Raw genomic sequence first — 14,469 nt, forward strand, 5'->3', positions numbered from 1 at the left:
GTCAGAAGTTGGATATTCTACAGTGATCAACCCCCCTCCACATTCACCAAATGACCACCACCACAAGGCACTAATCGATGCCGATATTGTACTCTTCACCTGCCTGAGGGTGGACTACAGCATTTTGTCGAATGCTACCTTGTCAAGGGTAGTTCCACTCACCTCAGTACTGGGATTCAGTTCTGTCGCCTTGTTTCTGGCCAGGTTACCTCGAGACATAAAGGGTTAAAGCCGTACATCACAGAAATGCACTCTTCCACCCACCACATCAATGCCAACCTTTATACTCATTTATACTAATCCAATTTGCCCGCATTAGGACGGTGTCATAGAACACAGAACATACAACAGTACAGCACAGGAATGGGCCCTTCAGACCACAATATCTGGACCAACCATGATACCAATCTAACTAATCCCATCTGCCTGCACAAGATCTACATCCCTCCATTCCCTGCCTGTTCATGCATTTGTCTAACTGTTTCTTAAATGCCACTATTGTATCTGCTTCCACCACTTCCCTGGCAGTGCGCTCCAGGCACCTACCACCCGCTGTGTAAAAAAAACTTGTCTTGTAAATCCCCTTTAAACTTTCCTCCTCTCACCTTAAACCTATGACATTTCTACCCTGGGAAAAGGATTCTGATTGTCCACCCTATTTATGCCTCTCATAATTTTATAAACCACTATCAGGTCACCCCTCAGCCTCTGACGCTCCAGAGAAAACAAGCCAAGTTTGTCCAACCTCTCCTTATAGCTCATACTCTCTAATCCAGGCAGCATCCTGGTGAATTTCTTCTGCACCCTCTCCAAAGCCTCCACATCCTTTCCTGCAATGGAGCAACCAGAACTACAGACATACTCTAAATGTGGCCTAACCAATGTTTTATATAGCTGCAACATTCCCTACTTTTATAATCAGCACCCTGACCAATGAAGGCAAGCATGCTGTACACCTTCTTTACCACCCAATCCCCACTTGTGTTGCTACTTTCTATGCCTTGCCTATTCAAATGTAAATAGGTCTAGGAGTCAGATGGCTTCAGGAAGAAACACGGTCAACAAAATTGACCAAAACCAACCGAGATCTCCTTGCCAGAAATCCCGTACAGAATCCAAAGTGTTGTTGCTGGACTTTTCAAACAGGAATTATGGAGACTTTGTTTACACAAAGGGAGTAAGCTCAAAGGAGATGTGTGAGGTAAGTTTTTTACACACAGAGTGCTGGGTGCCCGGAATTCGCTGCCAGGGGTGGTAGTGGAGGCAAATACGATAGAGGCATTTAAGAGGCTCTTAGATAGGCACATGAATATGCAGAGAATGGAGGGATATGGACTTGTGTAGCAGAAGGTAGTAGTTTAGTAAGTTTTTTAATTTTTTTTTTAATTTAAATTTTATTTACAGCGTGGTAACAGGCCCTTCTGGCCCAACGAGTCCGCGCCTCCCATTTTAAATCCAAACTAACCTACCCATACGTCTTTGTTTAATTAGTTCGGCACAACATGGTGGGCCGAAGGGCCTGTTCCTGTGCTGTGCTGTTCTACGTTCTACAAGCACAAGCTTTCCTTCTGGTGATGTTACCAAGAGGTACCAGTCATGGCCTAAATAACAGGATGGCCCTGGGTGTCTGCTCCTGTCACCCGCAAGGTTTAGGAGTGCTAAAAGCCAGGTTACGTTGAGTGCAAACCCAGCCATCAGACTGTCACTTCAATCATCACTTTACGCATCACTTCCTCAGCCGCTGGAGTATTGTCTGCAGTTTATGCTGGGGACACAGTGCACTCAGAAACTCAACCAGGCTTCTTCAGCAGAACCTCCCAAACTCCACCTCTGTCACCCCAAAGGATGGGGATAAGGATTACAGGGAATATCACATACGGTTTCCCATCCAAGTCCAAGACCAAGAAATATACCACTGCTCCTTCATTAACACTGGGCAAGTTCTAGAAATCTATATATAACTGCGCCTGAGGGCCACATTTATGTCAGGCTGGGGCAGTTCAGGAACGTGGCTCGACATCACCTCCTACAGGGCAATTAGTTAGAAGGCTGCAAACTTAGAACAGATCTGGCAGCTCAGAAGTGGGCCTCCATGGAGCACTGTGGGCCATCAGCAGTATGTTCATCTGTAACCTCTCACTCTCCATTACTGTCAGAGCAGGCACCCAACCCTGGATCACCAGGGAGTGCACAAGGGCAGCCAGGAGCCGCAACAAGTCTGTGTGAAAAGTTTGAGGTGCCAACCTGGTGAAGCTGTAACACAGGACTACAAGCACGCTAAAGAGAAAAAAAGCAGCCTGCAACAGACAGCCAAGAGATTCTATAACCAATGGTTCAGATGAAAGCTCTGCAGCCCCAAAACATTGAGCTGTGAATGGTGGTGCTCAATTAAAGAGCTAATGGAGAAGGAGACTCCAAGAACATCCCCATCCTCAGTGATGGAGGGGCCCAGGCACGTAAGTGCTGGAGACAAGGCTGGACCATGCTTGGCCAGATGTGTGGGTGAACCATCTTGGCTCCCTCCTGCTTCCCCACCATTAAAGAAGCCAGTTCGGTTCATGATTTCCAGCAAAGCTAACAGTGCCAAAGATCTGTGTTCCAGAACTACCTGCACCTCTAGCCACAGGCACAAATGGCATCTACCCAACATTGTGCAAAATTGCCCAGGTATATCCTGTTCATAAAAAAAGGATAAATCCAAACAGATTAATGACTTCCCAATTGGTTTCCTTTCAATCATTGGCAAAGAACTGGAAGCTGTCATCTATCAAGCAGCACCCAATTATCTGTCACTATTGCCCAGACTGGGTCTTGCCAGGACTAGTCGGCTCCAGATATCATCAGAGCCTTGGTCCAAACATGGATGAAAGAGCTGAATTCTAGACATAATTGTCCTTCTAGAGTATAACTGCCCTTGCCATTAAGGCAGTATTTGACTGAGTGTGGCATCAAGGAGCCCTGATAAAACTGAAGCCAGTGGACATGAAGGGGGAAACATTCCAATGGCTGGAGTCATACCTCACGCAAGGCAGATGGCTCCTGTTTGTTGCAAATCAATCATCCCAGCCCAGGACATCACCTGCAGGAGTTTTTCAGGGCTGTGTCCAAGACCCAACCATCTTCCTCTGCTTCAGTCATAAACCTTCCTTCCATATAAGTAACCATGTTCATGGATGATTGCAGAATATTCTATTCCATTCGAAACACCCCAGAAATAAAGCATCAAGACCCATCCAACATTCAGGCATGGGCCGATATGGTAGTTAACCTTCACACCACAAAAGGGCCAGACGATGACCATCTTCAGCAAGAGAGTCTAAGCACCTACTTTTTCACTCAATGGTAATACCGTTGCTGAGTCCATCAACATCGTTATCCTGGGAGGTGCCGCTGATCAGAAATTCAAGGAGAACCAGCCACATGGCTCCAAGAGCAAGTCAGAGGCTGGGTATCCTGTGGCGAATGACCTCACAAGGGCTTTGCACTATCTACAAGGCACGAGTCGGGAGGATGATGTTATTATGTCCACTTGCCTGCGTGAGTGTAGCTCCAAAAACACCTTAGAAGAGCAGCACCGTCCAGGATAAAGCAGCCTGTTTGATCAGCCCCCATCTGTCACTCTAAGCATGCACTCCCTCCACCACCAGAGCACAGTGGCTGCAGTGTGCACCATCTAGTCACTCACCTGGTCTTCTCTGGCAGCACATCTGTTGTGAGAAGTCCACATGGCTGTCACGTGACAGTAACGACACTGACTCCCGCTGACCGGAGGACAGCATTGCTCCTCTGATCGGAAGTTATACCACTGTCAATTAAGGTGCTGCTCCACCCATCCCTCGGGTGTGAGAGTACCTTTTGTCTCTGAACTTGTTTGACCATTGGCTGTGGCAGGCACCTTTGTCCTTGACTCCCAAACCATTGGCTCATTTAAATCACAACAGTGAGGCTCCACCCAGCCTCCTAGCACCATAAAAGGGGCTGCAATCCCCTAGCCCCTCCTCTTTGACAACCCCAGGAGTAGTGAGACAGCGCAGCGGAGATCACTAGTAAGAGTGCATCACCATGTGGTTTGGGAGCGTTTCACTCAGATTCCAGGCAGTCTTAGAGCCAATGCTAGTGTAAGTCAAGCATTTAAGTATTATAACCTGAAGTTATACATTGTTATCGTGCTTGTATGTATCAGTGTGTGTGAGTGTATCTTATCCTGGTTGTGATGCCCCCCCCCGGCATGTTCGCAGTCTCATGCGTGTATGTGAGTGTGTGTCTGTTCCCATCCATTCTGTCCCCATGTTTGCCTTTGTGATTAAACTAGTTTTGATATCCAAAGCTCATGTCCAGAGTCCTTGAACCTTAAGACCGAAAAGAACCATTTCACACAACTAGATCCCAAATCCATGACTTCTGCCTACAAGAAAGACGAGGTAGCTGGTGCATGGGAACACCATCGCCTGCAGGTTCCCCTCCAATCAAACGCTACCTTGGCTTGGAAATATATCACCTGTTCTTCATTGTCCCTGGGTCTAAATGCCAGAACTCACTCTCGCACAGCACTGTGGGAGCACCTTCACCAGAAGGACTGCCATAGTTCAAGGTGGCAGCTCACTACCACCGACTCAAGAGCAAATATGGGTGGGAAATAAATGCTGGCCTTGCCAGTGACGTTGAAAACTGAATAAATAAATAAAAAGTGCAATGTTCTTTAAGAAAGAATGTTCAGAAGGTGACTTTGTCCTTTCTTCAGCATAAATACAGGAAGATGATCAAGATTTAGCCCTGCATCAGGGTAAAACATAATGAAGGCAAGCCTTATCCCAAATGCTGACTTGGGTCAAAATCTTAACTTTCATTGTTAAAACTGCCCCTGGGCTCAGTCCTTAAAGTAGGGCAGGTCCTCTCTAGTTTATGAACTCCCAACTTACAGCCACCTTGTACATATGAATGAGTGTTTGGGAGACCAGTATTGGTATTGGTATTGGTTTATTATTGTTACTTGTACCGAGGTACAGTGAAAAGCTTGTCTTGCATACAGGTCAATTCATTACACAGTGCAGTTACATTGAGTTAGTACAGAGTGCATTGATGTAGTACAGGCAAAAACAATAACAGTACAGAGTAGAGTGTCACAGCTACAGAGAAAGTGCAGTGCAATAAGGCGCAAGGCCACAACAAGGTAGATCGTGAGGTCAGAATCCATCTCATCGTATAAGGGAACCGTTCAATAGTCTTATCACAGTGGGATAGAAGCTGTCCTTAAGCCTGATGGTACGTGTCCTCAGGCTCTGTATGAGGTAGGATGGATGGGGATGGATTTGCCGGCTGCTGCGGGATACAGGCATCTTCTGCCGGGTGGGAACAAGGCATTTCCACGTGCCTTCTTCTCCTCACCCCTGAGCCAAGCAGAGCTGGGAGTGTTGAGCAGACTCACTCACTCACTGAGTCAGTGAGCCCGGCTGGCGGCCACCCTCCCCGCGCCTGCTCGCTCTCCTGTCACAGCTGTTTCTGTGATCCTCTCCCACACACTGTCTTTGTTCATTTCTGATTAACGGACAGTTCGGGTTATGAACAGTTCCTAGGAACAGAACCCTATCGTAACCTGGGATCTGTCTGAACTCAACAACTGAGTCAAAGTTGTGGAAGTAAAAGACCACAGAAGCAGACATTCAAGTGCAATGTTCAAATGTCCATCTGGCTACCGGAAGAGGAAGTGACTGAGAGGTAATGCTTGTGTTGGATTGAGAATCTTTATTCTTTGCTACCTAGCTCTAGTTTATGGTGAGCTATAGACCTGTTTTCATTGACTCCTGGCTGAAGCAATACAGTCTGGAGAAATAGTATGGAGACACAAGAGACTGCAGATGCTGGGATCTGGAGCAAAAAATAAACTGCTGGAGGAACTCAGCAGGTTGAGCAGTATCTGTGGAGGCGAAGGGATAGACGGCATTTCGGGTCGAGATCTGGAACGTCGACCATCTCTGGAGAAACCTTTTATATCGCGGTGCATGAAGCTGAAGAAGGAAACACACTGCCATCTGCTGGATGTACCTGGGACTGCTGCCACAGCGGACTTCAGCAACAAACCCTCAGATGGGCCTCCTGACTGCAGCATAAACAGTCTAAAACTGAACTTAATCACTTACCAACTTGGAAGAAATTGGATGTCAGATAATAAATACGAACAAGGCAGCTCAGTGGAGCAGCTGCCTCACAGCTCCAGAGATCCAGGTTCAATCGTGACCTCGAGTGCTGTCCATGTGGAGTTTGCATGTTCTCCCGGTGACTGTATGGGTTTCCTCCGGGTGCTCAAGTTTCCTCCCACATCCCAAAGACATGTGGGTCAGTAGGGTAAATGGCCACTGTAAATTGCCTCTAGTGTGTAGGTGACTGGTAGAATCTGGGTCAGTTTTATTTTATTCATTCAAAGAATGTGCACTTCACAGGCTGAGCCAGCATTTAATTGCCCATCCCTGGTTGCCCCTGAGAAAGTGGTGGTGAGCTGCCTTCTTGAACCACTGCAGTCCTTGAGGGGTGGGTGTACCCACAATGCTGTTTGTTGATGGGAAGACAGGGAGAATAGAATGAGATTAGTGTAGTGTTCGTGCAAATGGGCGGTTGATGGTCAGCATGGATTCAATAGGCCGAAGGGCCTATTTCCGTGATGTATCTCTCTATGACCCTCACAAAGTACAGAGGGAAACAGTTCAGTCCACCACCTTTGGAGTTCTCTTTATATTCAATGGACAGGAATTTCATATTAAACCACATACACTGCTGTTCACAATCTAGGTGATGGATGATAGCCAACTCAAAGAATTAGATCAGGTTACAAAACTGTATTCACAACTGCTGGCTGGGCTGGGGGTGAGGGGGGGCTTTAAGGGGGTTTCACCCTTGCACAGCAGACAGCTCCAGGGAAATGGATGTCCCCATCCAACACTAATGAAATAAATGATATTTTTGACACGCTTCACTGCTGCGATCTTAATCTTAACCATTAAATATAAAATATTGAAAATGGGAGTTTAATTGAAAATACAAAGCTTAAGCTCCAACTCTGCTGCTGAAGATTGTTTAAACCTGAGGTTTAAAAAAATTCATTCTATTCTTGCGCCTCAATAAGGCAGTGAAGAGGTCACTGGCTGTGCTGGTTTGTTCACAACACACTTCCATAGCAACACCATGTTAGTGGTCACCGACTATAGTCAGTAGTGGTTAGAGGTCACTGACTGTCATGTCTGTAGGCTCTTTGGTACTACTGACAATGAAGGCAGATACTAGAGTCATAGCGAAATAGAGTCATAGAGCAATACAGCAATACAGCCCAACGTGTCCATGCCGACCACGGACCCACCTATTCAGTCCCAATTTCCTGCATTCGGCCCATAGCCCTCTAAGCCCCACCCCTCCATGTACCTATCCAATTGCTTCTTAAATGATACTATTGTATCTGCCTCAACCACTTCCTCTGGCAGCTCGTTCCATATATTCTCCACCCTTTGCGTGAAAAAGTTGCCTCTCAGGTCCCTTTTAAATCTTTCCCCTCTCACCCTAAACCTGTGCCCCCTAGTTTTGGACTCCCCTACCCTGGGGAAAAGACCATCCACCTTATCTATGCCTCTCGTAATTTTAAACATTTCTATAATGTTGTCCCTCATTCTCCTACATTCTAAGGAATAAAGAACTGGCCTGGCCAACATCTCCAGGCCCTCTAGTCCTGGCAGCATCCTCGTAAATCTTTTCTGCACATTTTCCAGTTTAACTATCCTCTAACAGGGCGACCAGAACTGTACACAGTACTCCAAGTGTGGCCTCACCAACGACTTATACAACTGCAACATAATGTCCCAACTCCTATACTCAGTGCCCTGACTGATGAAGGCCAGCGTGCTAAACTCCCTTTTCACCACCCTGTCTACCTGTGATGCCACTTTCAACGAACTATGCACTTGCATTCCTCACCTCCCTCTGTTCCATTACACTCCCTAGTCCCCTATCATTCACTTAGCCCACTTCCCTAACTGATCAAGATCCCCCTGTAGTCTACGATAACCTTCTTCACTATCAACAGCACCTCCTAATTTAGTGCCATCCATAAACTTACTGATTAAGCCTTGTGAATTCACATCCAAATCATTTATATAAATAATGAATAACAAAGGTCCCAACACTGACCCCTACAATACACTAGTCACCAGCCTCCATTCCAAGAAACAGCCTTCAACCACCACCCACTGCTTCCTACCTCCGAGCCAATCTTGAATCCACCCAATTAGCTCTCCCTGGATTGCATGGGACCTAACCTTCCAGACCAGCCTACTATGTGGGACCTTGTCGAAGGCCTTGCTAAGGTCCAAGTAGACAACATCCACTGATCTACCATCATCTACCCTTTTGGTTACCTCTTCAAAAAACTCTAAAAAGTTCGTCAAGCACGACTTTCCATGCACAAAGCCATGCTGCCTCCTCCTAATCAGATGCTGTATATCCAAATGCTGGCAGATCTGTCCCTCAGAATTCCCCCCATCTCTGATGTCAGGCTGACCAGCCTGTAGTTCTCTGGCCTGTCCTTGCTATCCTTCTTAAACAACGGAACAACATCAGCCACCTTCCAGTCTTCGCCAATGGCGAACAATGAACCAAGTATCTCCGCAAGGTCCTCCAAGGGCCTTCCTCCAGAAGAAGAGCCTAACAGCAGAACATCAACTTGCAGCTCACAGCAGTGACTGGTACAAAGTCAAAGTCGAGTTTATTGTCATATGTACAAGTACACGTCAATACAGGTGTACTGAAAATCTTACGTGCAGCAGCATCACAGGCACATAGCATCAGAGACACAACATTCACAAGAAAAACATAAATTAAACATAAATTGTACAAAATTATACAAGAAATTATACAATTCACTTTGTGTTTTTTTGTTGTAATTGTGTTCTTGTAAAAATTGTGCATAATTTATGTTTAATTTATGTTTTTCTTGTGAATGTTGCTTATCTGATGCTATGTGCCTGCAACGCTGCTGCAAGTTTTTCACTACACCTGTGCACACATGTACTTGTACAGATGACAAAAAATCAACTCTGACTTTGAGAAAGAACACAATTAGGACAAAAAAAAAGTCCATTGTAGTGCAAAGTGGTCATAGTGTACTGAGGTAGTGATTAGGGTTGTGCAGGTTGGTTCAAGAACTGAATGGTTGAAAGGAAGTAGTTGTTCTTGAACCTGCTGGTGTGGGACTTCAGGCATCTGTACCTCCTGCCGGATAGTAGCTTCAAGAAGGTGGCATGGCCCGGATGGTGGGGAATCTTTGATGACAGATGCTGCCTTCTTGTAGATACTTTTGATGGTGAGGAGAGACGTGCCCGTGCGGTATCCCAAATAATGTATAATGTAACCAAAAGCCAAACCACAGAGTGTTCTCATTTCAATGCTAACATTCATATACACTACATTGCTCCCTTATAAAAAACATATAAACCATCAACTAGCTACATATATAAAATTACACGATCAATACACCCAATTATAAATTTACCCAACCTCAGTTGTTTCAGCTAAAATATTCTTCACTATGAGCTGCATTTAATATTTCTAAATTATTGATTCTAGTTATAGACAATTCCAGTGAATTACTTTTCCAGGCAGTCTGCGTTTACAACTGATCGCAAATCTGGTTTTGCAGTTGTTACCCTAATACTATTGTCTCTATAACTACAGATACATAAATTTTATTGGTCTCTTCTACTGAATACTACATTTATCTAACTCTCCCTGAGATCTGAAATGTTGACTGATTCTCTTACCACAGCTGCTGCTTGACCTACTGGGTGTTTTCAGCTTTTTGTGTTTTTATATTTCAGATTTCCAGCATCTGCAGATTTCTTTTAATGACAGAACCTCTGCTTGGTTCACTTCTCTTCCTTTCAACTCTGCAACAGAAGATGATAAAGACAATTATGAAAATATGGGTTGGAAAATATGCAACTGCAAGGTGATAGAATTCAGGTCCCACAGTACAGGTAACATACCATACAGTGGCCCATATGTAATACCGGTAACTATAATACTTACCTTCATGGATCGGGACATTGAGTATAAAAGTTGAGAAGTCATGATGCAGCTATATAAACCTTTGGTTAGGCCACATTTGGAGTATTGTGTGCAGTTCTGGTCACCACTTTACAGGAAGGATGTGGAGGGTTTGGCAAGGGTGCTGAAGAGGTTCACCAGGATGTTGCCAGGATTAGAGAGTAATTGCTATAAGGAGAGGTTGGACAAACTTGGGTTGCTTTCTCTGGAGTGACAGAGACTGAGGGGTGACTTGGTGGAAATACATAAAATTGTGAGAGGCATAGATAGGGTCAGAGTCTTTTTCCCAGGGTGGGAATGTCAAATACTAGAGGGCATAGGTCTAAGTTGAGAGGAGAAAAGTTTGAAGGAGATTTATGAGGCGTTTTTTACACAGAGAGTGGTAGATGTCTAGAAAGGGCTGCTGGGGCTGGAGGTGGAAGCAGATACGATAGCAACATTTAAGAGGCATTTCTGTCATGCTGCAGGCACACGAACAGGCAGGGAATGGAGGGGTATAGACCACGTGCAGACAAATGGGATAAGTTTAGATTGGCGTCATGTTTGAGAGCAGAGGTCCTATTCATTAAGGCCATTTTGAAATAAACTTTGAAAACCAGTATTCCAAAGTGAATTCAATGGTTTCAAATAAAATTCCACAGCTTGATAAGATTATAAAGAATTCAACCAAAATATTGAGTTCACTTCTATAGGAAATGGATATAAGATGAGGGTAGCACTGTTAAATTTCCACTGTACCAGCAGACAGATGTGCAAACACTAAAGAAAATGCAATCAAAATTCAACAGGATGTTGTCAGAACTGACTGGTGCAACGATCAGGTAACAACAACTGGACAGAGGCTCCATGGAAGAGGAGATGTGACCGAGGGATTTAGAATTAATGAGGGTTAGAGCAGAGGGATGTGGGGAAAATCTCTCTCTGCTTCATCCCGAACAGCAGCATACATGGCAAGCAGCTGCTAACAAATGAAACAGAGAATTTAGAAGGAATTTCTGCCAGCATGCTGAGTTCTTTGCCGACCCGCTGAGTTCTTCCAGCGTTCTGTTTTATGTTCCAGATTCCAGCATCTGCAGTCTCTTTTACCTTCTGTTCCAGCGTCCACAGTCTTCTTTGATACTCTTTGATGTATTTTAAGATAGACTGGGAAATGGAATGGGGGGGGGGTGGTACAGAGCAAAGTGCGAAAGAGGTACACAGAATAAAAAAAGATTGGTCTTAACTACAAACATTGTCATGCAGCATATTTCATGCCCATATCCATTTAGTTCTGTTGATCAACCAGATGCCTCATTTTCAAAGTGATACAGAAACAACTAAGAACTCACTGAGAAACACAAGAGACTGCAGATGCTAATTCATACTCTTTGAAATAACCCTCTGTGTCTTCACACCTGGCGATCATTCCCTTTATATTGAAGCTCTCCAAAGATAAAAGAGCTTATCAGGGCCCAATGCTACTTGCAAATATTGCTAGGGCCGTCTTCCCTCTGGAGATGACCTCTCCTCCCCTGGAGCAAGAGGCAGGAAGGACCAAAGCTACACAGCCTCTCAGGTGGTCCATATACAGCATTACCACTTGCGATGCCAGCAAACGCAGCTTCATTCCCACAGCCACAGTCCTTCCTCTGGTTCTGACCATCTGAGCATCCCGTTAGCCACAATTAGAAAATAAAACCCAATTTACATCACAAGCACAATTTATTAACCAAAGCATGCCAAATCCAATCACGGTAAAACTCCGATAATGCGGCATGCTTGGGACTAGTGATGGACTAATGGATTTTCCAGACTATTCGATGTTAGTCTGCTTCTTTTAATTCACTTCTTTTGGATGTTTTCCAGTATTACAATAAATTTCACAATGAACTTGACAAGTTTAAATGGAGCGCGTGAAACGCGACCTTGGTCATTTTAAGGAAGACACAGGAAACCAGGGCCCCAGTGAGTTGGAATGGAACATGGAAACCAGGGGGTCAGTGAGCTGGAAAGGAGAGCAGAAACCAGGGCTTTGATGAGTGAAAGGGAGCGAGGCAAATGGGACCCCAGTGATTCAGAAGGGAGCGTGGGATCCGGAGTCCTGGAGTAAGGCAAACATCATGGTCACATAACGGATTATCGGAGTTTTACTGTCATCAACCCTGTACAGAATGTCTGAGCCTGTCTTCAGTATATATTTGCCTATAGTGATGCTCATACACAATGCTCCTCAGAATAAAGGGGCACCTATTTAAAACTGAGATGAGGAAGAACTTCTTCTCAGACAGGGTTGTGATTCTTTAGAATTCTTTGCCCCCAACAGCTGTGGAGTTTGCATCTTTGAATCTGTTCAAAGCCAGGATGGATTTCTAAGGGAATTTCAAGAAATAGAGAGAAGGCAGGAAGGTGAATGAAGGAAGTTGGATCAACCACGATCTCACTGAAGGGCAGATCAGGCTTAAGGGGCTGAATGGCCTACTCTTCATCCTATATCTAATAGTCCCAGCTTGGTGGGTGGAAGGCAGGTGATGTTCTGTGGCAGAGAGGGACCTTGGAGGACCAGCTCTGGGCCTGGAGCACTGGCCTTCGGACTGCACCTTCAGACCATGAGAAGCAGCGGGCCCATGATGGTTGGTTGACTGGCAACAGGAAGGGCCGCATCACAGTGGCATCGCGAGCAGCTAAGGGCAGCAAAGTTACCAAGACTCGCCTCTAAAATATGGCACCTGTCATCCTTCACCCCTCCTCAGTCCACCAATGACCTCAGACTCCTGTCTCACAGCTCCCCTTCCCCTCTTTATACCGACCATCTCCCCTCTCCACTCTTAATCCTGATGCAGGGTTTTGACCTGAAACATCGGCAATTCCTTTCCCCCCACAGATGCTGCTTGACCCGCTGAGTTCCCCAGGAGATTGTTTGTTACTCCAGATTCCAGCATCTGTAGTCCCTTGTGCCTGCAGCAGAGCAGTGGTCCACGAAGCCATTAGTCCTTCTCCAGGACAGGGTGCTTCCTTGTCTGGAGAGCAAGTTGTTACTGTGCGCCAACACCCCAAAAGCCTCTTTAATCATCGCAGTCCATAACCACAACCATGCCATCTTCCATTATCATTGGATGGCTTCCCTCATTCTGCCACAGGAAACCATCATTATTCATCATTCAGCAATGGTGGAGAGAGAACCAAGTGTAGCATAGAAAGGGGGCTGCAAACTCTGCAACGCCTGAGGCAAGTTTGGTGCTGGAGCCTCTGCCACTTGGAACGTAGGCTTTCTGACACATCTGCCAATGCTCCAAGCCTTTCATTGTTCCCACCCAGCAGTTTGCTCCTACTAGTTGGCCTATCAAAGACCTCCCCTGAGTCCTCTGCATCAGAGCTCACACAAACCTGAACTCTGGGAGCTGACGCATGGGCTTATTTCTTCCTTTGCTCTGGCCACTATGTCCCCACCTCACCTTTAAACCTCTGGGGCTTGGGAATGTGAAATTGAGTGGTGTGTGATCTTCTACAACCTATTCCCAATTTGCCACCGCTGCCTGAACAGGCTCCTCTTGTCTTTCCCAGAGCACCCCTTCTTCCAATTGGAAATGAAGTTAAGTAATGGCAGCCACTCCAGTGACCCTTGCCCCAACAGTCGGACAGCCTGGCCTCATGTGCATTATCAAATGCAGTTCTCTAAATAAAAATACGTATTGCCAAAGTCATTCTCTCTTGTCCCACACCCCCCCCCCCCCACTTCCAACAGGCAGAAGACAGAAAAGCCTGAGAACACACACCACCAGACTCAGACAGCTTCTATCCTGCTGTTATCAGACTCTTGAGGGGACCTCTTACGCAATAGAGATGAACCCTTGATCTCCCAATCTGCCTTGTCATGGCCATTGCACCTTATTGTCTACCTGCACTGCACTTTCTCTGTAACTGTAACACTATATTCTGCATTCTGTTATTGTTTTTCCTTTTGTACTACCTCATCTGTCTGAATGGCATGCAAAGTTTTCACTGTATCTCAGTATACGTAACAATAATAAACCAATTACCAGTTACCGCCACAATCCCAAGAGAAATCATTCGACTATTCTCAGTAACTATCCTCCTAAACATACTTGAGTACTTGTGTGTGCACCCACACATCTTTCAATCAGCTTAATAATGAGTCTCAACCCTTTTGGTAGTGTGGCCCCAATTATTTTAAAATTACTTCAATCATCCCACAAATCCTTCTTCGGAGGACCAGGAATAAGTTTGCTATCCAATGTAGCATCGTAATCACCCAGGAACTCCCCACAGCCAGCTAGATGGCCCAACTAAATATTCAGAAAAAATAATACAGGGTATTGAGTTCAAGAGCCGTGAGGTAATGCTGCAGCTCTATTAAGCTCTGGTTAGATCACACTTGGAGTATTGTGT

Source organism: Pristis pectinata, chromosome 6 (genome assembly GCF_009764475.1).
Source record: "Pristis pectinata isolate sPriPec2 chromosome 6, sPriPec2.1.pri, whole genome shotgun sequence".
Taxonomy (NCBI): Eukaryota; Metazoa; Chordata; class Chondrichthyes; order Rhinopristiformes; family Pristidae; genus Pristis; species Pristis pectinata.